Source organism: Taeniopygia guttata, chromosome 3 (genome assembly GCF_048771995.1).
Source record: "Taeniopygia guttata chromosome 3, bTaeGut7.mat, whole genome shotgun sequence".
In the NCBI taxonomy this organism is placed as follows: domain Eukaryota; kingdom Metazoa; phylum Chordata; class Aves; order Passeriformes; family Estrildidae; genus Taeniopygia; species Taeniopygia guttata.
This window is the reverse complement of record NC_133027.1, coordinates 81,415,099-81,442,831: the sequence shown is the minus strand read 5'-3', so window position 1 is coordinate 81,442,831 and position 27,733 is coordinate 81,415,099. Positions and strand designations below refer to the sequence as shown.

The 27,733-nt window shown below is 39.8% G+C and overlaps 1 long non-coding RNA gene across 3 annotated transcripts; it reads right to left on the bottom strand.

Annotated features, from left to right (window-relative positions):
- Positions 1–11,521: 11,521 nt before the first annotated feature.
- LOC115494411 (uncharacterized) lies at positions 11,522–27,189 on the bottom strand. Of its 3 annotated transcripts, none has more exons than XR_012055154.1 (5): positions 26,742–27,189; positions 20,773–25,516; positions 18,259–18,406; positions 14,738–14,841; positions 11,522–14,144 (listed from the first exon to the last, which is right to left on the bottom strand). It is a non-coding gene; the product is annotated as an uncharacterized lncRNA (long non-coding RNA). The 3 variants fall into 3 exon arrangements; XR_012055155.1 differs by having other exon boundaries at positions 11,522–14,841; positions 20,773–20,939; positions 21,126–25,516; XR_012055153.1 differs by having other exon boundaries at positions 11,522–14,841.
- Between the last annotated feature and the right edge of the window lie 544 nt (positions 27,190–27,733).

Sequence of the window (27,733 nt, the reverse complement as noted above, 5' to 3'; positions counted from 1 at the left end):
TTAGATGATTTTACTATGATTTTTAATGTTCATACTGATGAGCAGTCCTCCTTTCTGGTAACATTAACAATTGCAACCCCTTAGTTTAACTCTCCTTCAAGCTCTTAGTTGTTGGAAGCCAAAGTAGCACAGCATGCACTCTCGTCTCTGGCCAGCCATCTCCTAGGCATGCTGTGCTGTAGGATCCATGGGTGCACAGTAGTGCCACCTCAATGTGCTATCAGATCATCAGGCACAATAAACTTGTCCTATCATAGTGTTTACACTTTATGCCAGATGTGTGAGAGATGAGATACTCATAAGAACCATATGAAAATAAATCCTATCCAATCTGGCATTATCTCTGCACAGGTGATCATGTATCTTTAGAATAATCTAGACTAATCTGAGCTGACAGAGCAAATTCATGGCAGTTTTACATAGCCCAAGTATTTTAGACATTCCAAGCAAGCTTGGCTTGTGGAGTTGTATTACTGATTTGTTGCCTGACTTTGTTCTCTATGGAGCGTAATTCCTCCAATAATGACCTGTTCCATCAAGGTCAGCTAAAATCATTATTTCAATAGGTAAGTACATGGTTTCTGTTTATTAAACCAATAGTGGGCATATAAAAAAGAGTTGTTTCCTATGATTTTAACGTACCCCTCCACAATATATTTTGCTCTGCAGCATCCTTGTTACATATTAGAGGATGAATTTATACTAGGCTCTTCCCTATTTGATCTTGATTTAAGATTAGGCAACTGTCCAGATTATACAGCAAACCAGTTTGTAATAAGTATAAGAAACTCTGTCAATCCATTGTACTAACTATAGAAAAACAATTTAAGTGTAAAGAGTTATTACATTTAAATTCCAGCCAACATCTGAAATAAATCACCTAGGGACACAGATTTATTTGCATAAATGTGCACAGATCATAGCGATAAATGATGTGAACATCATTTTTTTGTCAGCTAATCACAGATCCTTTCGCAATCATTCCTAAGCACAGCACTAGAGCACACTTGTGAGGTGGGTAATTATTAAAATTCCATTTTAGAGAGCAAAACAATGAAACCACATGATTAGGGGCTTTCCAGAAGCCATCCCTGACATTTTTTACTTGCTTAGTAATAAAATCAGATTTAATTACTTCTGTTCCTGAATTTTATCTACATGTTCCTTTTTCATACATGTTCCTTTTTCATACTTCTGTCTGGCATTACCTTCTCTACCTAGTATCTTCTTACATTCTGGCATAATTTGCTAAGTGTTTCCATGGATGGATAACATTTGACAGGTTTTTCATCTTACTAAGAAAATGTGAGGCAAAATCCCAACATCTTCTATACAAGGAGGAATAAATACATGCACCTACTTCTGCTTATTACCAAACCTTGTTTTGATAAGTCAGATCTGTATTAATATGAGCTAGGCACCACACTTACTTCCATCTTAATGCCAAGTGCTGAGGCTTGGCTGACGATACTGGCTCACCCTACTTGAAACATTTTCTTGGCACCTCTTATAAACTCTTTTGGGGAATCTGTCAACAAAACACAGATTTAAAACAGCAAACATGGTAGGAAAATAATTGTAGCAAAACATAGTCAACTCCACGTGTGGTCAGGAAGGGCGTGTTCTATTACACCTGTCAGGTTGTCATCTGGCAGAAACAACTCCAACTCTGCTGTGGATGTGGTCATGCCTGGCTCATGGGAGAGGAAACCCCTGCATGGTTCACCTGCTGAGACCTGGAGACACACCTTGGCTGCAGATGCATGGCTCCCTGTACCAGCGATGCATGCGTGAGCATCCAGAGGACACAGGGCTCCCCACTGGGACCCCTTGTTCCTTGGCTTTGTGTCCTCATATACAGGGTGGAGCAAGCAGCCTAGGAGGTCAAGAGACGGCAAAATACAGCTGGAAATTGCCAAGAACAAGAATTACAGATCTGGAGCCATGGAGGGTTGAGGAGAATATCCAAGGATAACACAGACCACCCTGTTGCTACCAAACCTGGACCAAATATGCTTGTAATGCTTCCAACAGATGTATGCTTTCCTGAAAACCCTTCCCCCTGGAGATCCCAGTCTGTCCTTTGACTGTACATCTGGGGCTTTGTTGCCCTTTGCCAAATGTCATGCTTCAGATTTCCTTCTCACAGTTGAGACAGATCACTTTTTATTCATTGAAGATCCAGTGAATATGTTCTTCTGTCTGCAGTCTTGAATACATTTGAAGACTGACATGGTGTCTCCCCTTAATTTTTTTTAGATAGAGCCCACAAATCTCCTTGCGAATTAAAGTGATTCTTGTTCATTTTTTCCAGGTACCTTGCTATTCCCCTGTGTTGCTTTTTCTCTAAAACAGGACTGAGTACTCAAAAAAAAGTGAAAGTGAGTAGAACAAAAATATTTTATTTTTTAAGATAAATCTTGTGACACATCACTCCAGGATTGCTATTTGTATTAGCTTGTGCCTCTCTTTTCTGAGCAGGAAGGAGTTTATTTCAGTATTAGATGTCCTGAAGCAAGATTTTGTGAAGTAATGAAAAACGTTGAATACATGAAGTGTGAAGAAATTATAGTAGTTAAATATGTGGATGTGTAGCACCCTTTGATTTACATTGCTTTTATTAGTTTCATTGTCATAACAATGTTGTGATAATTAAAAATGTTCCCTGTTTCCATGGGAATGGCGCAGGGATTTATGTGTCCCCAGGAGCAGTTATTCTACTTTAGCAGAAGCTATTTTTATCATCTTCTTGGAAAGCACTTCATTCATTTCTGACTTCTCATTGTCATCTATTTTGATGCTTGAAAAAATACATCACTGTTTATTTGGGTAGAGTATACAGTAGGATCGTCTTCTTAATCAAAATTATCTTTCATTTCTTTCCTTCAGTAACGTCCATTCCAGCTCTTCAGAAAATGTCTCTGGTATTTCAGTGGCATTCAAAATAGCTGTGCTGCTTGGGACAGAAAGTAGGAAGAGGGCAGTTTTGTAAACTGGGCAGATGTGAAAGACTCTAATGAGTCTTTCTAAAGAAATAAATGCCTACTAGCATAAATTCCCTCTCTGAAGTTGCTGCAAGTGCAGTAGCTCCACGTCCATGTAAACACCTCTGCTTATGGCAGATGTGGAAGACTCAATTACTGCACCCAATTATCAGATACTTTCCCTGTTAACCACATGAAATGTGGGATTGTTGTTGGATTTGGTACAAGGTATTTCTGTATTCTAATAAGATTCTTCATGTGTTCCTCACACCTTTCTGGCTTATCATATGCAGTAGCATTTCTTCTGACTTGGACCTTCTTCGGGGCAGTTGCAAGGATTCAGGCTAAACCTCTGTGACAGCAGACCAGTTTTTCCATGCTATATGTGGCTGATTCCTTAATTTTCACTAAAATTTTCTTCTATGACTAAGCTGATGTCTTCTAGCATGAAAGGCTTACTGCAATGAGGGCACCAGCTTGGAAAGTTTGTGAGTGAGAATGAAGTCTAGAATCATTAGCAAAGAACGTTGCACTAAAAAAACATCACAAAATACTTGGCTATGCTGTGGAACGTTGAAATGATTAAAAAGTGAGATGTGTCATTTTTTTTTCTTCTTGTTACATGCAGCATGTGTTTCCCATGTCTCATATTACAAGCAAATGTGAACTGAGGGTTTATGGTAATACCACCTAGGAAGTATGATATCATCTTCCCCACAGGTGGTAAGTCAGTTTTCCAAGGTATGTTTACATGGAGCGTTTCAGAGCACCAGCACACACACCTGATACTTAAGCAATATCTGTAATTACGGAAGAGTCTGAGGAATAAACACTGTCTAGCCAGGTTTGACTTGTAAAACACCTTATGGCCAAATATGTGATGTCATTCATATTATCTTGATAGATACTTGTTAGGGCATGAATTCAACTGAAGTTAAATGAAGCTGATAATGTGATTTATAAGCATGAGCACGCAGAGCTTTTGTAATCAGACTAGTTGTTAATAAGAGAAATAATCTGATAGTATGGAAGCAAATTTGCATGTATTTTGAGATTTATACATCCTGTGTTTCAGGATGATGGTCTGTTTTTATCTAAGTTGTAAACCACAAACATAACAAATGGTACAAGATTACTAGAGGAAAAGTGACAAATATCACCATCAGTGACATGCCACACTTGATACATTTGTTTTCCTTTTGGGTCATCAAAGGACTGAATACCAAAGATTTTTAAGTTTATTAAAGTATTATCTTCCTTTTATATTCTTTGTGTTTATTGAAACAATTTCATGAAGTTTAACAGGCTGGAAATGGCTCTTGCCAGCTAAGTCTATTTGTTATTTGTTATTTTTTTTACATTGGAAACGCAAATATATTAAATATGTTCTTAGAAGGTGTTAAATGGTGTAAAATCATATCTCTGTATGTCACTTTAGTTCCAGTGCTGGATCCAGGACAGATTCATGGCTGTCTTTTTCTAGGACCTGGAATATTTTTGTCCTAAAATAGTACAAAAGGGCAAGACTCTATGTCCTACTGCCATTGCAGCACTCGTCCATCATTTTGTTTTTCACTGTTGTTTTTCCACAGTCTGATCCTGTTCAAGTGGCTTAACAGATGTGCTTGACCACCTACAGCCTTTTTGGACTGTTTTTCTTCCTGGCTTTTCAAGCTCAGCTATTCATGAAATCTGAACTATGTGTTGATCTCTGAGACTGTTCCAACTTCCCTTAATGCAGCAATTATTTAAAAGAAGTAGGCAGCAGTCCTGCAAAATATTTGTCCACATTTCTCTTGGATGCTTTCTTTTTAGTGAGCAGATGAGAAGAGTGTCTGGTTTAAGCTAGTTTCCTGGAGAGAAAAAGCAAGTGCAATACTTGCTGTCTGCACATATGTGTGTGTCTTAATGACCCACAAACAGCTTTTGAACCCACTGGCCACTCTAAACTAGAGGAATTGAGATCCCCAGGGTCCTGGAATTCCTATAAACTTCAGTCAAACTGAACAGAAGAGAGATGTATCGTCAGAGGTTTGCTGAAGGGCATACTTCATCACAAGGGCATCCTTTAACAGATGATTCAGACACAAGACCCTAATCCACAGGGGCAGGTTCAGTAGTTCCACATTCCTTGGCCAGAAGTGAAGGAGTGCTCTTGTGGGTGCAAGTCTTGAATTTTATGAAATTCCTTTCAGAGCATATTTCAGAGCAAGTTTTTTGACTTCCACATCAGTCTCTTGATAAATTTGTCTTCTGGTCATTTTATGCCTTATGGAGCCCCACAGGGCTTGATACGGCACCTATTTGCTTTTTATGCATATATATTGTTTATCAATGCAGCTTTTCACTACAGAGCTACAAGGCATGGCTACATTAATCATACTTCAGCACTCCTTATTTCCTGATGTGTCACATTCTTTTTCATGCTGTGCTCAAGAGAGAACATTGATAGCACACAAGTTTTTGATAAAAAAAAATACTGAACCAAACCAAAGCAATATTTTGCAAGTTTTGTTGTTTATGTGACAGCATTTACAGTGTCTGTTTATAAAGTCTTTAAGCTGTAGCACTGAAGTTGGTCTTCCTTTTCCTTCTCTCCAAGAATTTTCTGACTAAGCCAAGTCTTCAGGCATGGCTCTTCCAAGTGGCAGCATCAGGCCCAGCTGGATCCTCAGAGGGCTGTGGATGGCAGATCTCCTCTGAGCCTTGTCCCCTGCCAGTGGTGTGGTGGGGGCTCCACCAGAGCTCAGTGCCAGCAGGGGCTGGCCTGGGGACAGAGAGGGCACCCGTGGGGATGCCCACCTTGGCGCACCAGTACATGCTGGTGTTGCCCAAGGCCTTGGGCAGTGAGAGGGCCTCGCAGCCATGCAGGGGCAGGCTGCTTCCTAGGATCATTTGAGCCTTTTCTAAGCTATTTAGTCTGCATATTTTGGATACCATGAATATGCATACTCAGGACTTGGCCAGTGCCTTGGGTTTCCAAAGCAGGCGGTTTGTCCAAAGTCTGTCACAGTCAGTCTTTTTTTCCTAATGGCTCAGACTAGTGAATCCCAGCTTCTATTTTTTTACAGTTGATATAACTTGGTTCTTGCTGGAGCAGCAACAAACTCATATGGAGCCATTAGGGAGAGATTTGCTGGATTTGCTGCCAGAATTCCAGCTCTCCGTCTTTTTGACGACTAAATGTGATAAAGACAGTAGGGATCCAGATCTAGACATATTCCGCTCATCTGCATTTCTTTATATGAAAACTATCTATTTCTGCCCCAACTCTCTTATTACATCTTCAGAAGTATGTGAATTGTTTCTAGCTTTGGATGAAGCATTTATTTTTGCATTATAAAGCAATAAGAGACCTCTCCAATTCACTAATGTTGCTCAGAGGAGTAGAGTGCCTCTGGGAGGAAGATAGAGGCCTGAGCTGTGGAGAATCCAAGTATTTCAGTTTTTTGAATTTGGGCTTCTCTAAAAATCATGTGCATTGCATGAATGAGACATAGGTTCCACTTTCCTGCAAAAGTTTTCAGATAAGGATTCCCGCTTCCCAAAAACTCCCACATGAGTTTTTATCCCGCATAGTATGACCTATTCATGGTAGTCTTCAGTTTTTCAGTCATTTTGTATCTATGAGAAATAAGATTATGCTGTGAAAAGTATTAAACCAACAATGACATTTTAAATCTGAGTCTCTGCTTTCACTAGAACAAAGCTTGTATTCTCCTTGGGCCACTAGAATCACTATTCCTTTTAGGAAATATGTTTCTAAGTTGGATTTGAAATAGTAATGTTGAAACCTAACAATAACTAAAGAAATGTGTTTGAAATGTTGCTCTGCAACATTTGCCGTCAGCAATGCTTTAGAAGAGGAGTAAAGTTTCTAACTTGAAAGGAAAGAAGGCAACACTGGATTTAGAAGCCTCTTAAGGTGACTAAATGAATTACTCCTGTTTCATCTATTGACATGTGAGGTAGGAGCTGCTTTTGTTAGTGACTGACAGCATAGAGACAGAGTCACCCAGGAAAGCACCTGATCGTCTAATTTACTCATTGCCTTCCTCTACCTGACAACTGAGAAGTCTACAAGCAAACAATTTTCTAAGGATGCCTCAGGCTGATGCTTTTAAAAAGCTGGCTTTGTCTGGAACATGCTTGGTCCAGCAATTTGATCTCCATGTCTTCAGATATTCCACACCAGGATGTGTCAGTCCCCTTCTGACTGCAGTGGTAGCAAAGCTTCCTCAGTTTCCCCTTCCAGCACATGAAGAGTAGAAAAAGGCTGCTTCTGCCTCTTCCTTCAAGGAATCCAAACTTCTATAGAGAATGAAAAGATTGATGCTTTTTCATTTGGGATGGCATAAGCAAAAGGGAATGTGCAAAATTGAACAACATGGTAAAGCATTTAGACCAGTTAGACTTGTTGCTTTTATTACCTTTCTCACAACACAGGAGCAAGGGAGATGAAATATGAGCAAATCCCAAATAGATTAAAGGAAATGCATTTTATGTAATCTACAGCTGGAGCTTGAGAGTCATTGCCAAGAAATCACAACTAGTCTCAGGAGTGAGAGACTGGAAAGAGGACTGGGTACTTCTGTGAGTAGAGGGAATTTTAGAAGTACTTTCAAAGGGCTCAAAAACAGGTTTAGAAGGGATGTAAAACCTGAGCTAGTTGTGAAATTTACATGGATCAAGCTCCTCAGATTTAAACATACAAATTCAATGTTCTTCATCATTTGATCTTTTGAGCCTGTAGGTAAACATCCCTGTCAAACCTCACTGGTATTAATGTTCCCATGCATCAAGAGTGTGCATAGCTGCTATGGGGTGCTGCAGTTACACAGACAGCACTTTGTCAGTGCCTAGTCTGGGTTTCTCCAGTCTTTGGGTTTTCACTGTCATCTTCTGGGAATAATTTGGCGTCCCCTTTTTCTTCAAGATTTTAGACAGGTAGGAGAGCCTGTTGCCCTGTAGGAAACGTTTGCCTGGGGCATTTATTTGAGCAAGTCCTGAATGCTCATTACATCAATTAAGTTTTCAACAGAATAGGATTTTTGTGGCTGGTTATGATTTGTATGTTCGTTGTTCACCTCCAGATCTAAGTGCTTCTTCTTCAAAAAGGAGGGTTCTTTTACTTGCCTGATCAGAGAATCACAGAATATTGAATGGGACTCATAAAGATCATTAAAGTCCAACTCCTATCAGGCCAACTCTAAGAATAACACCATATCTTCTCTAAAAATGCAGAAGAAGAGATTTATTGATATGTTATTTTGTTCCCATAAAGATGTCAGCCTTCAAGTTTCTTCTCCCTCGGGGTGATTGCATGGTCACCGTTTGCACATTTCCAGCAATTTTTATCTCCTCAGGGCATGTGTCTTTTGAAGGGTTGTGTCAGGAGGCTGAAAAGGAATGTACAGGTAAGGTAAAGTTCTTGTAGGAGACGAAAGACCTGGCTGTTATCCCAATATCCTTCTGGTAAGATAAGAGGGAAGAGTCGAGCAATGTAGACCCACAGTTGCATCATCTGTGTCACCCACACTGTGAAAACTAGATCCATGAGCAAGGAAAGAAAAGGAAAGCTTGCTTTGTCATATGGGAAAAAATGCTTAGCAAACCACAGTGAGGTATTTCAGACTATCTTCTTATTTATTATTAAAATACTTTTATTTCATTTTAACATTAGTCATTAAACAAAATATTTGGAGGTTTTAAGGATTACAGTTTCTTTTTGCTTTGTAAATATGAGGCTAACTTATTCAGCTATAGCTGTCTTTGTGATCTGTTTTTTGATTCAATAGAAAAGTGATGACAGGTGTTGTCAGGCAGTAATTAATTCTTTCAGCATAACTGTCCAGGTTCTCGAATGATTTATTTTGTGTAAACTATTTGGTAAAAATGGAATCTACTTAATCTAGTTAAACAACCAGAGAAAATCATTAAACTAAACTTTCCATGCTGCCTGCCTGGGTGCTGTGTGCTGGAATGCAGCACCTTACCACTACAGTGAAAGGTCCAGAACCAATTAAACTGATACTAGCAAAGGTCTCATAATGAGCGATTTTCTCAGTGAGAAGAATGACAGCCCTTCTTTTAGGTCAGCACCAATACCATAGAATCATAGAATTATAGAATTCTTTAGGTTGGAAAAGACCTCTAAGATTTTCAAGTTCAACCTTTAACTCAGCATTGCCCAGTTCACCACTAAACTGTGTCCCTAAGTGCCACATCTACATATCTTTTAAACACCTCCAGGGATGGTGACTCAACCACTTCCCTGGACAGTTTGTAATTGATAGCCCTTTCTATGAAGAAATTCTTCTCATACCCAATCTAAACCTGCCCTGGAGCAACTTGAGGTCATTTCCTCTTTTCCTATCTCTTGTTCTTTGGGAAAAGAAATCAAGCCCCATCTCAGTACACCCTCCTTTCAGGCAGTTGTAGAAAGTGATAAGGTCTCCCCTGAGCCTCCTTTTCTCCAGGATAAACCCCCAGCTCCCTCAGCTGCTCCTCACAGGACTTGTGCTCCAGACCCTTCACCAGCCTTTTTGCCCTTCTCTGGACATGCTCCAGCACCTCAATGCCCCCACTAATGAGGGGCCCAGAGCTGGACCCCGGTCTTGGGGTGTGGCCTCACCAATGCCAAATATGGGACAGTCACTGCCCTGGTCCTGCTGGACATTATTGCTGTTACAGGCCAAAATGCCATTTGCCTTCTTTGCCACCTGGGCACACTCTGGCTCATGGTCAGTGAATGTTAGCCAGCACCCCCAGGTCCTTCTCCTCCAGGCTGCCCAGCACTTGGCCTAATTGAACATCATACATTTGGTGTCACCTGATAGATCCACCCTGTCCCGATCCCTCTGCAGAGCCTTCCTAACATCCATCAGACCAGTGCTCCTGCCCAACTTGGTTGGGCTGAGGGTGCACTTGATCCTCTCACCCAGGCTGTTGATAAAGTTATTAAACAGGACTGGCTGCAACACTGAGCCCTGGGGGGGCACCACTTGTGACCAGTTTCCAGCTGGGTGTAACTCCATCCACCACTACTCTGGGTCTGTGCATCCAGCCAGTTTTTTAACCAGCAAACAGCGTACCTGTTCAAGCCAAGAGCAGATGTTTCTCCTGAAGAATGCTGCACAAAATTATGTCAAATTCTTTATCACAATCTGGGTAGACAACATCCTGTCCTGGTTTTGGCTGAGGTAGAGTTAATTGTCTTCCTGGTAGCAGGTAGTGCTGTGGCTGGGATTTGGAATGGGGATGATGTTGATGGTTTAGCTGTTACTATGCAGTGCTTACTCTAACTCAAAGAATTTTCAGTTTCCCATGCTCTGCCAGTGAGGAGGTGTACAAGAAGCTGGGAGGGAGCATGGCCAGGACAGGTGACCTGACCTGTCAAAAGGGATATTCCATGGCAGGGAATGCCATGCCCCATATATAAACTAGGGGTATTACCTGAAATTGGGTTGATGGCTGCTTGGGGAATGGCTGGTGAATAGTTCTATTGTGCATTGATAGGTTTTTTGAGTCTTATTCCTTTCTCTCTTTTTGTTGTCTCCCTTTTCATTAGTGTTATTACTAATATTAATTTATTTTACTTTCTTTCAATTATTAAACTGTTCTTAGACCATGAAGATTTTTGGGGTTTTTTTCTGATTCTAGTGCCCATCCCAGTGGGGTGGGAGAAGCGAGCCAGTGTCTGTGTGATAGTTGCCAGCTGGGGCTAAACCATGACACATCCACAAGGTTTGTGGATCCATCATTGTTCTCATTCCTGTTGTTGGTTTTCACTGCTTTAGAACAGACTACAGCATTAAAAACAAAGGTCTTCATTCCCCATATCCATTACTTGGTTCTCATGAGAAGAAACCCGTGTCTGCCTGTTATAATAAACTGATGTACCAGATTATGGTGCAGTTAATTGGAACTGACAGTATAATAGGAGCAACTGCAGCTTAAGTTGCAATAAATTTGTTTGTTTATAGATGGGATTTTGTAACAAATAAAGTGTTTTATAAATCAAAGTGATCTTACACCAAACTTACCTTACTGATGAGTAAAACAACATTTAATACCTAGAAAACAGAATTGTTCTAAGAAAGCCATTTATCTAATTTCTTTTAAAATAACTGGTAGATGAGCATTTTGCTTACTTGAGCAAATGAAGCATTGACACTCTTTAATTCAGTCCCACAGGACCATAATATGACAGGTGAATGCCAGTTTTTCACTTCCCTTTTGTTTTTAGTAAATTTCAGGACTTTTCTGTTTTCAGGAAAAACCTGGGTTATCAAACCAGGTTTTATCCACTTTTTAAATTCTACTATGTATTTTAAAATATCACAAAATTCAAATAATTTTGATGGCTCAAGTTCAACTCATGTTTTTTCATTCTTGGGTTGACAATTGTTTTTGTTTATCAATCCTGACAAGACAAATCCCATCAGGATGGGATCCATGCTGTCCTCTCTATGTATGTTCCAATTTGAAACTTGATCATAGAAATGGTACAGTAATTATCATCTTTTGGTTGCTGTTACTGGGCTAACCCCCTTTGCATTCTTCTTAACAAGGCATTTGGGACATGAACAGGTTTGGATATACACTTAGAAAGCACTACCAGGAATTTTCATATCATTTTTTTTTGCTATTCCCAGAAAATGCATCTTTTTCTTTTTGATGGATGGACTATGAGTGCAAGCTTCACACATAATTGTGTTTTAACCTTCTCTAAATCTACTGGTATTGGATAATATTTTAGATTATTTTAACAGCAAAATATTTCAAAATGTGTACAGCAGAAAGCAATGCTTTTCTACCTGATGGATTAAGAAATATGGAGCTATATTAATGCAACATTAATGCAGAATACTACAGCATTCTCCTTTCAGTGTAACAGACTATAGATCAGTAATTTGCAGCTTGACCATAAAAAAGTTATCATCTCTTTCCTGCTGCTTAGATGAAGTTGTTTGCTTTCACTGCTACTAGAGACAGGCAGCACCAGAGCATTCCTCTTCTGATAGTCAGCTTGGCTGGATCTTCTCCTGCCATAGCACTTGTCCCTGGGTATTAAACTGCAGCAATATAATATCTCAGTTTTAATTTTGTAATGACAAATTCCTTTAGTTTTCTCTTGCATCAGGCATTCCCATCCTCTTGCTATCTTTGTGGTCCTTCCCTGTCTCAGATGGAATCAATTTTTCCTGAACACACAAGACAGCAAAATCTTTGTGCACCAGTGTAGCTGAGGTTTTACTCATCTGGGACAATAGCAATAACACTGTTGTTGCTGGAAACTCCCTCAGTTTTTCTCCACATGTAATAATGAGCAATACCTGACATCACATTCAGCATAATGCAGTGCAGCTGGCAGGACCCAGCCTAATGTGTACCGATTTTACAGGTACAGTGGCATTGCTGTACCTGCAAGAGCCCATCTAGTCATTTTTAATGAATTTTCATTTGATAGATAAGACCTGTCATTGAGGATTGGATAAGCACTGTGCCAACAGGCTCTCTACCTGCCAGACCTGACAGTTGGGATGGGCTGTGCCTCTCTGAAAATCAACAGCAAGTTTTCCTCAGAAGCTCATTACCTCAGGTTAGCACATTACATTTTGATTGCTGTGGTGTTTTGTGCTTTTTAAAAATCTCCATTGGAGGGAGCCTGTTAAAACCTGCCAGCAGCTCTTTCCCTTCAGCAGCTTCTGAGCCTGGGATGCTCTCAACTGGCTGCTCTGTGACTTCAGAGTGTTTGCAACTTGTCCTGGCTTTGCTGTAAACCTGCCAGGAAAGGGACACTTCCAAAAATACTTTAAAATATCTTATAAAATTCTAAATACTTGCATGAAAAGCAAGGTTTTGTACTAAGAACCTGCCAGTGGCAAGGTTTTATTGTCTTCAGGAGCAAGGCTCACTGTTGTGGAATGTCCACATATGTGGCTTGTGGCCTATCTGCGTCATGGAGTGTTGGCTGCAGCCTCCACGTCCTGCAAAATGTACCTCTTTCCTCCTCCCAGGACGCTCTCAGTTAAAATTACTTAGTTTTGCCGGCACTAGTTGAGCTCATTTGGACTGAAAGGGACAGGGTGTCTCTCACAAGCTGGGAAGTGGCAGCCCAGACATGGGAGGGCAGAGACATCTTGTCCCCACACAGCTCCATCACTCCGGGATGTCTGTCTGCAGCCAAATGCTCCACATGCCAACGCTGCATTCATTCAGGGCCTGCCCTCTCTTCCTTCAAACTGTGAAGTTTGAAATTAAACATCATGTTCTCTATAAATAATCTTAATTGGCAGCAGGCTCATCAAATGTGATCTTTTGCATACAAATTAAAACCTGCTGTAGCGAATTTGAGGCTGTCCTGAAACAGGTTCACTGTTGCGAGTGGACTTCAATTTTGTGCCACTTCACATGATTGAGTTTAAAACTGGTCTACCAGGACACTGCCTTTCTTCAGGGCAAATCCCCCTCAGGCTCTCTGTAAGGGTAGCTTAGTTCCACAGCCATTTGGCTGGAGCTCTAATAAGAATCATTTAACTGAGCCTGCAGCAAGAAACTCTGAAGAGCATGTCTTTTCATTAGTTGCCTCCAAGGTTTGTCCATGCTCTTACCTCTCCATAATAAATGCATTATGTCTTTTGGCTGTGGAAGCTTAATTATGTACCTTCCTGTAAGCACTTACCTGTAGCCTTTGAGTGGTGTTTCATCCCATTCACTTCTGAATGTACATCCAGATGTACATAAATATTTGCAATAGTATAATCCATACTGGGCTTTCTCTGTGGCTCTTTTTCCTGTGTTATTGTCAGCAAACTGTACAACAAAATCACCACCACCATTTCAACCACAGCAGAAATTGAATCACCTTAATAAAATTAGTACAGTAGGTGCTGGAACAAATGTTTTAAAAATGGGATATCTGCTACATGGGATTGAAGAGGACTGGGGGATTTGAGCAATTGAGAAACATAATGAAAGCTACAGTTCAATTTATTTTACAAATGTTTGACTCCTTTGAAAAAGATTTTACTCAATTTTTTTTTTTTATGTCACAGAGAGATATCAATTTATCATTTGAATCTGTAGAAATGTGGGTTAATGCTAGAAGCAGTTGGCAATCCTTGAAGTTTCTCCATATGGGACTTCAACTTAAATCTGGAAAGAGAGAATATTCACACAAGACAATCAGGATCTTGCACAGTCCTCATAAATTCCTTTTGTCACCATTCCTCTTCTACCTCGGTGCCAAACCTGTTTGTGTATCACAGAGACTGCTCCAGCCTGGGCAGACTGAGCACCCACATGCACTTTTTGAGTCTCTTATTTTGGTTTATTTTAAATATCTACTAAAAGTAGATGTCATTTAAATGCAAATGGAGGATACAAGTTGAAAGAGTGAATCTTAAATGGCTGCTTTTTCTTCACGGCTTTTTTTGACCTGCTATCTCTCTTCATGGCTAATTCCTTCATAAATACAGAGCAGGAAAAAACCTATCAGCATCTACTGGTTAAACATGAAGCATCTTTCCAGATTAGAAAGCACTGAGTTATTGCAGTACAAGCTTAGTCAGATATGGAGAGAAAAATAAATATTAGGGAAAAGAAGGGATTTAATTTAAAAACCTCTCTCCATATCAGTTGATTTCCAAAACAAAACCTTAAAGAGATCCAGTTGGAAACAATGTGAAAGAAATTGCAAGAAATGTTGTTAATGAGATTGTATCTGCTGAAATTGGCTAAGTACTTACACAGGTTGCTGAAGGAAATTCGATGCTTGATTCTTTCAGACTATATGGATGTTGCCAGAGGTGGTATTCTACTCACCTACAGGACGCTATCTTCAACTTCACATCTAAAAAAAAATTAAAATTTATATTAATCATCTCATTTACAAGCTACTGGTACTATACATGTCACTGCAGATTAAATTACTCATTGGCTGGGTTTCAAATAGAAAACAAGGCTCTGCTCCCACATCTTCCCTTTCTATCACACTGATTAGACTGCTATTTGCATTCTTTTCCCATCTGGAGCATTCAGCAGAAGGGATTGTTTAGCTCTGGAAGATTAAAATTGGTCTGATGACAATCTGATGGAAGTTTTCTCTTGTTTTCATGCTGGCATTTTGGAATGCACTAGTTTCTATTAGGCCTGTGTGGGCCTAATCACTGGGGTGGGTAGCTAGCCAGAAATGATAGGTCATGGCCCCGCTATGATCTGGTGCTGAATGGTGCAGGCTTGCTGGGAGGGATAAGTCCTTTGCATTTCCTATGGTACCACAGGGTAAGAGCATTTGACCACTGAGTAGTAGATTATATGCTTCTACTTCAGGCCTGGTTTTGCTGTCCCCTTGCTTTGATGACGTCCTAAGGGAGGAAAGAACCTTCCAGGCTTGAGAAACTAGAGAAGTGCATCCAGGAGCAAGGCAGGTTCTCCATCACTTCATGCATTGTGTCCAGTTCTGTGTTTGCAAAGAGGAATGTTCCCAGGGCAGAGGAGTTGGTATGTGAGCAGGGTTCCTTCTCACCAGTGGCAGAGCTTACAGTGACCAAATTGTTTTGAGCATCCTCTCTACTATCCTGTTGCTTACTGAAAAATCTAGATTACCACCTGCTGAAGGAATTGTCTCTTCATATTGTGATGACTTTCATTGTCTCATTAGGAGCAGGGCTCTGGGCCTGGGGGGTATTGCTCTGCAGACTCTCTGCCTGCTAGATCCTCTAGGAATTTGCTCATCCATCCTTGAATCACTAATTTCTCATATATATGGGTTTGAGACAGCTGTACAAGACATAAAATAATGCAGAGGTGTATGCGTATCTACAGGATACACATAAACTTCTAGGTGGCGCCTGGGAGAAGAGATACAGGACATAGTTTAGATGCCTCTAAACACCCTGGTTTAAACTACTGCATTGAAATCTGTGGTAAGGACATTTCTCTCTGTGCACCTCTATCAAAACTCCTGAGAGGGAGAGGAATGTGCTTGCCACAGAAATCTAGGCTATCCCTACCCCACAAAAACACCCTATAATAGAGTAATTAATCTATGAAGGGCACAGGAGGTCTAATGATTACCCATAAATGCTGCTTTTGTTTATCTTACAGAGAATAAATCAGGTTTCTGACGGCAATTGTTGTTCTTCCTGATGATCTTACTTGCTTTACATTTTTTTACATTTGTGTAAGTCTTTGTATCACTAAGCACGTATCTGCAGCTTGAGGTCAGTTCTTTGTGGGGCTAGAAGCAGGCAGTGTTTTGTGCCCTTCCAGATGGAGATGGCAGCGTGCAAGGCTATGCCAGGCTCCTGGAAGCAAAGCTGCCTTTATTGCATCTCTTGGACCTTCCAGGAAACAGAGAGAAAGAGCATCTTACAGATTAGTTGTTTCCCAGATAATCAGAATAAGCAAACTGATTATTGACAACCTGTCATTCAACTGTTGATGAAAGCACTAAATTGTATTCTTTAACTTGGTTCTCCAGGACAGTTATCATGATGATTTGAATCATCAGTCTTAGATGTATCAGTTAAAAAAACCAAAAGAAGTATTGCAATCTTAGCTGACTAAAACATTACACTTTGCTTTTACTACAAGTCTTATGAAGGGGCTCCCTGTGAAGATTTTTTAAGAGAGGAGACCAAAACTTCATTAGAACATTTGAGTTAAATTTTCTCTCTTTCTTGATATCTGTACTGCTGTCAGTTCCAAAAGTTGATATCCCATATCACAAATTATAGGAAAGCTGACATCTTCCAAGGACATTCACAGCGAAAGCTTTATGTTTCAGGAATGGTTTTTATGTGCTACTTCGGGATCATAAAGCACACATCAATCCTCAGTCTACTATGCAAATACTGTTTTTATATATATCTTTGCAGAAGTATTTTGAAAAACGTTGGCTACTATTTACATTTATTTCTCATTTCCCAGGACTGGCTGTTTAATCTCTCATCTTCACCTTACTTTTTCCACGGTCCAACAATGCATTTTACTTGTCTGTTCTGAATTGCATCAGGCTTGCATGTGGAAAACATAGTGTTTAACCCACCCCAGAAACATTCTTTTCTGAGACAGAAAAATTATTTTACTGTGGTTGAAATTCCCTTTTCAAATGTGAGCTACTTTATTTTATGGAACAATGAAAGGAAACCACACTGACTCCATATAAGCACACAAGTTGTAAAAATGAAAACTGACAGGGAAACACAAATGAATATCACTAAGCATGTGATATCAATCACTAAGATTGTTGAGTTTAAGGTCATATTTTAAAGGACTTGTTAGGGAGTACAAGAAGGGTAAAAGGAGAAACCTGCCTGGGAGAGCAGATCATTAATGCAGTTCCAGAGACACCTCTATTTGGAGTGGTTCTGAGAAGTACTAGTAGAAAAGATATTGCTGGTGTTTACTGCAAATTGTAAATAGTCAGGGCAGAATAAACACAGCATGTTAGATAGACATAAAGAAGGAAATGAGATTGTTATCAAACCCACATATCCCATTACATCCAAACTCAAGATCTTTCCTGGTTATGGAATATGACCTGAGTGATGCTTCTTAGCAGATTTTCCCAGGTCTTATTAATTTTGGTTGGAATCTATGGGAAGGCAGAGGAACTTGTTTAGGCATTAGGTAGCTGAGAAAGTCTGGAATGGAGGCTTTTCCCCTCCTTACTCAAGTCATGTGGTGCCTCATAAATATTTTCTATTTGCTTTGAAAAGGAAGTTGTTGTGCACATTAAGTGAGCCAACACGCAGTGCTGGAGAAGAAAGGTTAATAAAGGAGGGAATAAAACTTATGTTCTCTTTACAGTGGATGAAAATTAAGACAGTTGGAATACAAAATGTGATCAGAATACAACTTTGTACTCACAACTGTGAAATCAGTCTCTCCCATCCTACTCTGTCCTTCCTAACCTTCATCATTGCCCTGCTCACTTTGGGATTTTCAGATGATGGTAATCTTTGAGGGTTACTCCTCATTTGCACTGCTCCCATTCAGGCATTTTTCTGTAATCTCTTCCCTATTTTACTGCTACTTCAGCATTCCCACCAAAACTTTCATATGGATGTTGACTACTCCACTCCTGAAATACTGAAATATCTTCTGCTCAGCCTCCATTTTCCACTTTCTTCCCCAAATCATATTGGCCCACTTGTCCTGCCTTGAGCAGACATCCTTCCAACCATGCACATGCACACATCTTTTGGCTCTCTCCTCAGGTTGCCCTTGCTTTATCCATCCTATTCTAAACTTTTGGTTTTACCTTATATGGTCCTGCAGGCAAACATCCTGTGGCATTTCTTCTTACTTCTTCATACTGTATTCATCTGTTATCAGTGCTTCACCAGTTCTCTTTTTCCACCCATGTTCTTCATGCAAGACTCAGAAAACAGTAGCAGCTGAAGAAAGATCTGAATAAGGATTTTAGGTATTACTCTCTTGTACCTTAAGCAGTGGAATGGTTCAGTCCAATACTTTCTGAATACAGACACGGGAGTTCTTAGAGAAGAAAATAGCATTACTACAACCCCTTTAATGGGGTACTCATTAGTGCAATGAAGACCTAACATGTGGGCAAGTGCTGATGAACCTGCTTTATCCCTTTCAAGTGCATAAAACTGTAAGAAATTGCAATAAATACCAATGTATTCATTCAGGCCTAGCAGACTTGAAAAATTGTAATTCTGATTTCCATGCAATGTCATGCATAGTGTGTTTTTTGTGAAGCAGTAGACTATGCTATACCTCCTGTGTTAATTGAAGGCACAAAACCAGAGCTGATAAGGATTCCCATGAGCCTGCAGCTCCACTAGTCACTGTTACTTTTCAGGCATAATCTCTGTTACACATTCCATCACTAATATAGTAAAAAAAAAAAAAAAAAAAGCATTTATTTTTGGAAAATGCCCATCAGTGTTGTAAATGACTGTGATCAACAGCTTGGACATCCTAATTGCAGCCTATTAGAAATAATGAGATTTGCATGGTAGAACCCAGAGAATTACAGATAAAGGAAAAAATTCTCAACGTAAAGATTAATATAAACATATACTGCCTGTGAGTGCAAAGGACACATAAATTGGCAGCTCATTACTGCAGACTGACCCATGGGTAGGAATGTCACCCAGCTCAGAGGCTTTCCCAGGAAGTTTGGCTGCAAAAGTTACAAAAGATAAGGACATGCTTGTGGAATCCACTAAACTAATGAGAGCTGAAAGTTGTTTGAAATATCCCAATGACCTCACAGATGGGATGCTTATTAAGGTATCTACATCAGTCTCTTTTTTGTCTAACAGATTGTTGTAAAGCTTTGCTGAGGCGTAGCCAACAGTCCGTGAAGGTGTCTCCATGCTTTCTGACATACTAAGGGCTAGGGTTTTTTTAGGTTAGGTTTTTTTTCTGAATGAATTCAAAATGAAAACCAACATGCAGATGCAATTTTTGTTTACAGGCAAATTTGTGGAATAGCACATGCGAAGCAGTCAGTTGTGATTACTTCATCAACACGGGGTCTGCCCGCTACCTACGTGCCTAACTGCTCGAGTGCGCTGGTCAGGAGCCAACTGCAAATTTAGGTCTTGAAAGTCTGAAGAAAAGCGCTTTATGTGCAAGGGTCCCATGAAGGCTTCATAATGCAATTAAGCCCCATTTTAACAAAAGGCTTGCCATTTTGCTGAGGCATGACATGAGTAATTAAAATATCATTTTAAAAAAGACAAATGAGTGTTTTTCTCTACTCTCTGATATTGTTTGAGATAGATGGGGGAAAAGATTATGATTTTTGTTTGTTCCAGGGTCCTTTGAGTGGAAATCACAGGCAATCCAGTAAGCCTGCAGCAAAACATACCTATGCAAGCCCCTATGGGGATCCCAGAAATGAAATAGTAACAAAGCCTATTTCCTTCCCTTCTGGAAAGAAGTAGGTTTTAAAGCACTTTTCTTTAAGTTTGTTGTAGATTACTGTGTAAATATACAAGTGTTTTAGTATAATCTAGGCATGAAGGAAAAGGAAATGCATAGTACAAATTGGTACATAGATTTTGCTTGTAGTGAAATGGTGCTGGAATGGCATGAGACTCTGGTGGGCCAATCAAAAGAGTGAGAAATGATCCTAGGTTGAAAGATGGGAGCTGTAGTTCTAGTGATTCCTAAAGATGAGAAAAAAAATATAAGTTTGGAGGAGAAATATTATGCAAGGTGTGTTGAAGGAAGCACATTTCAGTAGCCCTTTTCTTTGTTTTTGCTAAATCATGATGACATGTAACCATGGCAGTTCTTTTGGCCAAATTGTGATGGATAGTTCCTGTGAGGCAGAGGTGTGGTGGATATTGCATTCAGCTCATTTCCCTAGATTGGGATGGAGCTCATTGTCGCCATGAAATCCATTATTTTAGAATATATTGTCATATTGCTGTGAGATGCTCACTGCAATGAGGAATTCAGTAATAACCCAAATGCTGCTGAATCCTACTGCAATGTTTGGCAACCTTACATTCAGATTTGAAAACCTAATTTTAGATTCTTAGATGGAAAAGATAGATGGAGAGGGAGTGTTTTTGGGAGAGACAAAAAGATAGAGAGAGAGAGATGGAAAATCTTGTTAGAAAAATAGCAAGTGAAAACAAATTAGAGACCCACTGAACACCAAACCAACTAGGTGCTTTTGGGGCAACACAAGTCAATACATCTCTTCAGTACGCATCCTCTGACTGTCTGACAATTTCCTTGGATCACTCTCAGAAAAGAGCACAGCAGCAAGTCACAGATACAAACCCACCATTTTGTTAAATTACTCCAGTGTCTCTCTTGGCCTTTTCCTATGGATCTGTTCCTTTGCTGTCCCACAAAAACCTCCATGGTTTCAGCTGTAGTGGGCAGGAGTCCTCCCATACATGAGTGACCCTCGTCCTCTCCCCACACCTTCTTCCCGCTGCAGGCTCTGCTCTGAATTAAAAGAGCAAAGAAACTCAGGATTAGTGATTAAAGTAAAAATCAGGGAAGATTACTGTTGTGGCTCTGCTAGCTCTGAGCTCTTGAGCGTGGGTGAAGGAGCTGACAGACATTGGGCCCCAGGGAGCTCCATTTCCTACAAATACCTTTAGCAGTGTGAAAACCATCACAAAGCTTTACCCTAGCTGAGGTGGTGCTCTGTTTGTCAGCCAGTGAAGGTGACTGAGTTTACTGGAGGAGATGGACTCTGCACATTCTCCACAGCATTTCTCTCCTTCCCACTCTTCCAGCCGACCTGATAGCTATTTTGATGTAGGAGTTATGATTTCATTCAAACATGGTGAGAACCTTGGGTTAAATGTTGATTTTTCACACCCTGAGGCATTAAAATCCAATAGTCCAGTCACAAAGGTTTTTACATACAGTGAGAAGTATGTTCACTTCATATACTTTTTTATTCCTGCAAAACAAAAAAGCTATTAATACATGTGCATGCATTGGGCTGTTGCTATGACATTTCCATTATGCTAAAAAACAGGATTTAAAAGCATTCCAAAACTGGTATTCTGTTGGTTTCTAACTTCCATATATATTAGAAAAAGGAAAAGGTTTTGGGTTTTCTGAGAAATTACTGAAGATAGTGAGGGAAGGGCAGAAATACTCACACTTGAAAGTGGCTATTTTAAGCACCCTAGTAATTCTGCTGTAGGACACAAGACATCGTGTGTGTCTGTCAGGGGAGTAGTTGGTCCAATGATTCGAGTCCAGCAAAGGTTGTAATTCAGTTTTTATAACCCTGTGCTAGATCTGAACTTCTGAACTCAGTATTATCCTATGTTTGTCCTCCTGCTAATGTGCCCATGAGCAGCTGTGATACCGTTACATTTCCATTTTCCCCAGTGTGCTGCCATGCGGTTCCATATTGAAATGAAATGGAAAATGATTTATTGTGTGGGATCCGGTTTTTGTCCTCCAGAGTGTATGAATGTAGATCTAGGGCGATTTCCCATGCTCCTGGAACTAGGTTTTGCACGAATAAAATGTCTAGAATCAACAAATGGGAAAACCACTCCAGAACACTAGAAAAATAGGAGCATATTTGCCTTTCTGTGTTGGTCCAACAGGGCTTTGCTGGTGTTGCTAATGACTGTGAATTGTCTTACACGTAAATTCTCTAAACCCCTTCGCCTAATTACATTTCATAATTCTGTGGAGCTGAATACACAAATGATGTTAAAATAACAGTCATATGATACCTCTGAATTCTTGATGTGAAGTTATTGCAAGTTTAAGATAACTGCTACAAAGAGCCATTTTACAGAATGAAAATTCCGGAGAAACAGGAATTGATGATAAAACATTACTTTATCAGTATTACAGCAGAAATCCAGACAGTAGAGGAGATATGCAAACACTTAAATAAATGGGCTAGTCTGGTGTTAATTGAGGCCCCGATGAAGTATACATCACTTAAATTATTAAACGTTATGGTAATTGATGTTGTTCTAAGCTCATATTTTATACTATTACTCTCAGGGGATGAATTTCTGCCAATCTTATCCACAGACCCAAGCAAATCTCTCTCCCAATGGGACTGTTTGATTTCATGATATGCGATACTTTTTGTCTGCAATAACATCAGAGTTGTTTGTCTTCTTATTTAACACTGTAAACTTTTAGGATGTGTAGCTCTACCTCATGTATAGCCCATATCATTCCAGGGCTTGTGTCTCCACTGGGACTTTCCGGACCTATTGCAGCACAAATAATAGTAAATAAATATAATTTCTTTCTCAGAAGAAAAGAAGTATCAACAGCTGGATTTTCACTTTGTCTCACTCATCTAATGAGAACATCGTCCATTCTTGACCCAAGAAAGTTACTGAGAGGGGAGTGATGAAAAGATTTTATCCTCAGTAGAGGATCACAGAAGATGTGGCCGAAGTACTAAGACTTGAATATATTTTGTCTGTGATGTTGGCAGACACAATCCTCTTACAGCCAAAAAGATATCCAAGAGCTCATGTGGGTCTGATGAGGAAAAGGTCAAGTATATGGCATTTCTGGAGAGTTTCAAAAGCTTGGGAATCCATTGACTACTACAAATCCTGACCACTGATTTTTGCTTCAACAGTTTATATTTTCAGTAAAAGCAGAAAAGGATGATAAGACTTTCTAAAATGTTAAACCTTCCTTTCTGTTAGCCAAATAAATACTAAGAAATGGGGCAAATGAAGGATGGTAGTTTATTTGTGACTTTTCCAGATAGTGCTATTTGTAAGTATCCTTCTGGGCTGATCAGGGGACCAGGGAAAGAAGATGAAGACAGACTTTGCTGAAACAACTTACTTTTTTCCATTTGGAACAAGAATGTAGGTTGATGGGTGAAACAGGATCCTGCAAAAAGATGGAATGGCTGAAGTGGCAGCAGTCAGTCTCCAATGGCAGACAGCAGTGACTTTTTGCATTGTGGCATTGCATGCTTTATAATGTGTCTCCAAATTATTAATTTTGAGGATAACACCGTCCTCCATGGTGTTGCAACTTGCAGCACAAAGGTGATGGGCACGCCTTCAGACTGAATCGCAGAGCAATGGCTGAGTTGTTTTTTTAATACTAAAGAGAGCTGTCATTAAAAGTTACTGAAGCCTGACTTTTCCTCGCTCTTTGTCAGCCCTCCTTAGCCTGGGCTGAAGATCCCATGTCCTTTGAAGCCATTTGAGCTCTCTTTGTTGTTCTTTGGTGCATAATGATGCACCAAAAGCAGGCATCTGCTGCTGAGGAGGCCCAGCAAGACCTAACGAAGCATGACTGGTGGAAAGGCCATACTGAAGTAAGCTGGGAAGCAATCCCCTGCAGTTTTCTTTGAGCTCTCTCTGCCTGCTGGGATTAAAGGTGCCTGTGAAAAACCCAGTGCTTCCTTTGCCAAGCGTAGGGTCTGACTCTGTGTTTGGTGTCTTGTAGCACATTGGATAAAGCAAAGGATTTAGGACTTTAAGGTTATTGGCTTAATGTGACTCAGTTAATGACATGATGATTTCGGCTGGTGGGGGCAGTGTTGTTAGCCAGGACATGTTGGTTGAAAATGATAGAATATGTCATTTCTGAAAAGGCTGACTGCTGTCAGAACCACTGCTTTCTTAGGTATTTACTTTCCCATTTTGCCATACTGCAAGTATTAATAGTTATTTCTATCACATATTATCAGCAAGAAGCTGACAACAAGATGAGTGATGAAGCCACTTCGTGTGAGCATTCAAAGGGGCCTGTAATTGGTATTATACTCTCATCACTGCACAGAGAGAATAATTTCTGTCCTTATAGAAAATTCCAGCATCCAAGGGATTTTTATTGGAAGTTAAAAAAAGTTAAAGAAACTTAGAGCATGGGGTCACCTGCCACATACCCTAACCATGCAACATCTGCACTCTTTGTGTCTCTCTCTGCTTTGCAGATCCACACTTGTTTTCATCCTGGGATTGCCACTCACGGCTGTGCATTGTTACTGCTGTCTTTTCGTCTCTCACATGCAGGGCAGATGCCATTTCTTGAAACAGAGAAAAGAAATCAATTCTGCTAATGATTAATTCAAAGTTCATTCCTCTCAAGAGCCTTCATATTTTGTAAAATCTGGGTACAGCAAAGAGATGGCCACATAGAGCAACCTCTCCCTGTAACTGGGAGCAGGAAAAAAGTTGCCTGTGTCGCTAAGAGCTTTTGGCAGTTTCACTTGCATTTTATGACCCATTTGGTGCCGACGAGGAATCCTTATTTTCTGTGCTTCTAATAGGCTTTCTACACTGGCCACCCGCTGGAATGAAACAGGAATGAAAGGGGGTGTTGAACTCAGTTCCCTATATATTTTAACTATTTGCAGTGTGCATTGTTCTGCTCTCCTCCCAACTTCTGTTCTTTCCTCCTGTGGACATCCTTCAAAAAAGTCAAACTCTAGAAACAATAATGACTCCAAGGTGCTCCTGCTGACATGATTTAAATTGAATTAAGCCAATAATTTACATATCAGAAAAATCTCTGTTTTTAATGGATTTTAATTGGCTACACATTCCTGAGCCCTTCTGTTCTGTGCCCAATTAAATGTGGTAAGTAAAATCTTGTTCTTGTGATGTATGACAATATGCAGAGTACATCTGCCTACAGATTTATTATTCAGTAAATTTCATCTGCATGGTTCAATGGTAATTAAAATAATAAACACCATGGAGTCACCAGTTCACCCAAATAATTTCTGAGAGATGAGATGAACAGTCCAAAGTCTATCCAAGAAAAATAAGTACAGCCACTGAAGTCCCTTTTTACTGTTTCTTTAACTCCTCCTCATTCCTCTGTTTCAATTCTGCATCCATCCAAGGCCCAGATTTCTTACTAATCAAGTCATTGGCACCATTCATTGTACAAAGCTTTTCAACATTGCAAAAACCAAGTGGAGACACAGTGGGTGGATGAGGAAAGCATGTCTTTGCTCCTTACCTCTCATCTGCACGTCAGCAGGAGCCCATGAAGTGATCCTCTCTCACCCATCCAGCCCCAACTAATGGCTTAAAGGATTACCCCTGGAAATTAAGTTTAGAGGACAAATATAATTATCATTAGTATGAGTATTTGAATAAATTTGTTTGCAAAACTGTACTTGTGTGACAAATTGCCAGGATAAGTCCATAGCTGCAGCATCAGGCATCAGTGAGGCTTTTCCAGTTAAAAGGGAGCAGCTGAGAATACTCATCTTGTGTAGTGTGTTGCCAAGTCAAGAAAAGTTGCCATTACAGAATCAGAGCTGACAACCACCTGTCTGAAGCATAAGAATGTAATATATTCAGGATCCTACCACATTTAAACAGAGTAAGTAGGACTATAAACTCGCACTCCGTGCAGAATTTAACTGTTGCTGCCTTTCTGCCCAGGCTACAGCCCATGCTGTTAGCTCAGCAAAACACAGGATTATCCATCGTCTGTTCTGCTATGAGGTTCCTCACTGTGGCAGCTTGCAATTTCATATTCAGCTTGCACCTCTACACCAGTCCTCATTTTTCACATTTCTTCCAGCATCACATATTCCCAGATTTCTTCATTTCATGAACCATGAAGATGAATGTAATTTGCCCAACAGAAAGGTCAATATTTTTCTTAGTCATGTCAATTGGCACTAATCCCGCAAATGTAAATGTTTTAATTTGCATAGCAGAGTAAGCCTATTGATTTACTTTGCTTACTTACATTGCTTACTACTGCTGCCATTTTACTGTTTCTCAATTCTCAGAGGTTATTAGTACAGGTGTTAAAATTGTTTTCCAGGAGCTTTCATGAAGATTGTAAGTTTAAATAGAAGAAAACACTTGATTGAATACTTGGTCCACAATGAGAAATATTATCGGATTATCATGTGGGTACATCTCTGACATTGTTTGCTGTCCAAAAGACAACATGTTTTTTCTCCAATCATCTGACAGAATATGAAAATTATTTTGCAATAGTTATGTATACTGGACCAAAATACTCACCTTCACAATTGTATTACCCAGAAGTTGAAGAACGTGTCTGTGCTCTGTATGAAACGGACAGAGATTTATAAAAGTGGTCTTATGGCTTTGAAAATGAAGAGGGATGACACTTCAGGTCAGGAATTAAGAAGGCAAGGAAGAGTTGTCTAATAAACTCTCCCAAACATGTCCATGAGAAATGTGCCAGGACTGGCTTTACTGGTGAGCAGGAGGTGGTAAAATCATGTAGAGGCCCTTATGTCCAGAAATGCTGCTCTATGCAAGATCTAGGACAACTTACAGTTGAGTACATCCTGTGGAGATTTACTTGGATTGCTGGGCCAGCTTCATCCAAAAGGTACAAGGACAGGTCAAAGCCATTTCTGCTCATTTTTTTCCCCTTTTTGAGCACTTCCTTTGGGGCTGTAGGACACATAACAGATTGTGAGTATCTTAAAATATTTTACTCACATTGTGAGTATCTTAATACTAACATTGTGAGTATCTTAAAATGTGTTCTATTCAGAGACACAATATCTTAAAACATTAAAATTATTTCAAACATTTTTAAGAGAAAAAAAATGGCGCAAAACTAATTCATAAAAACACACATGCCAAGCCCTGAATGAACTCAGGGATAAAATTGTGTTGCTCATCCACAACATACAGCTCTGTAGATGTTTCATGAACAAGAATGTATTTGCACAAGTGCTGAACTGGCTGAACTGGAGGGTGCACAATCAAACTGAAATTCCAACACAATTTTTCTCCTCTGGAAAGTGGCTGCAGACAAGAGGGAATGAGACCATCAGGTTTTTAGCTACCCACCTGATCTCTTTAGCAAAAATTGACAAAATAAAGCAGGACTGCTCAAAATGTGATTGTCTGGTTTTCATGACAACTCTTGCTGCTTGGATGGTTCTCTCATCTTCACATTCAGTAATGTTTCTCTGGATTACAGGCTGGGATTAATACAAAATCTCCAAATGGCAAGCGCAGCCAAAATGAGACAGAAGATTTTATACCATGAAAAACCATTTAATTTCGGATCTGTTCCACCTAAACCCATAAACTTCCCATCTGAACACATCTGCATGAAAAATAGCTATGTTTCCATAGCAGTCAGCTGAAAATTGCTGTTGCTATCTGCTATATCATACTATATCAAAGAGGTGTTAGGCCAGGCCTGACTGACATTATTAACACTGTACTTTGGTGGAAGATTTCTGCTCTAGTACAATCAGGAGAGACATTAAAGAAATTAATATGCCATACATTACTGCAATTTTCTCA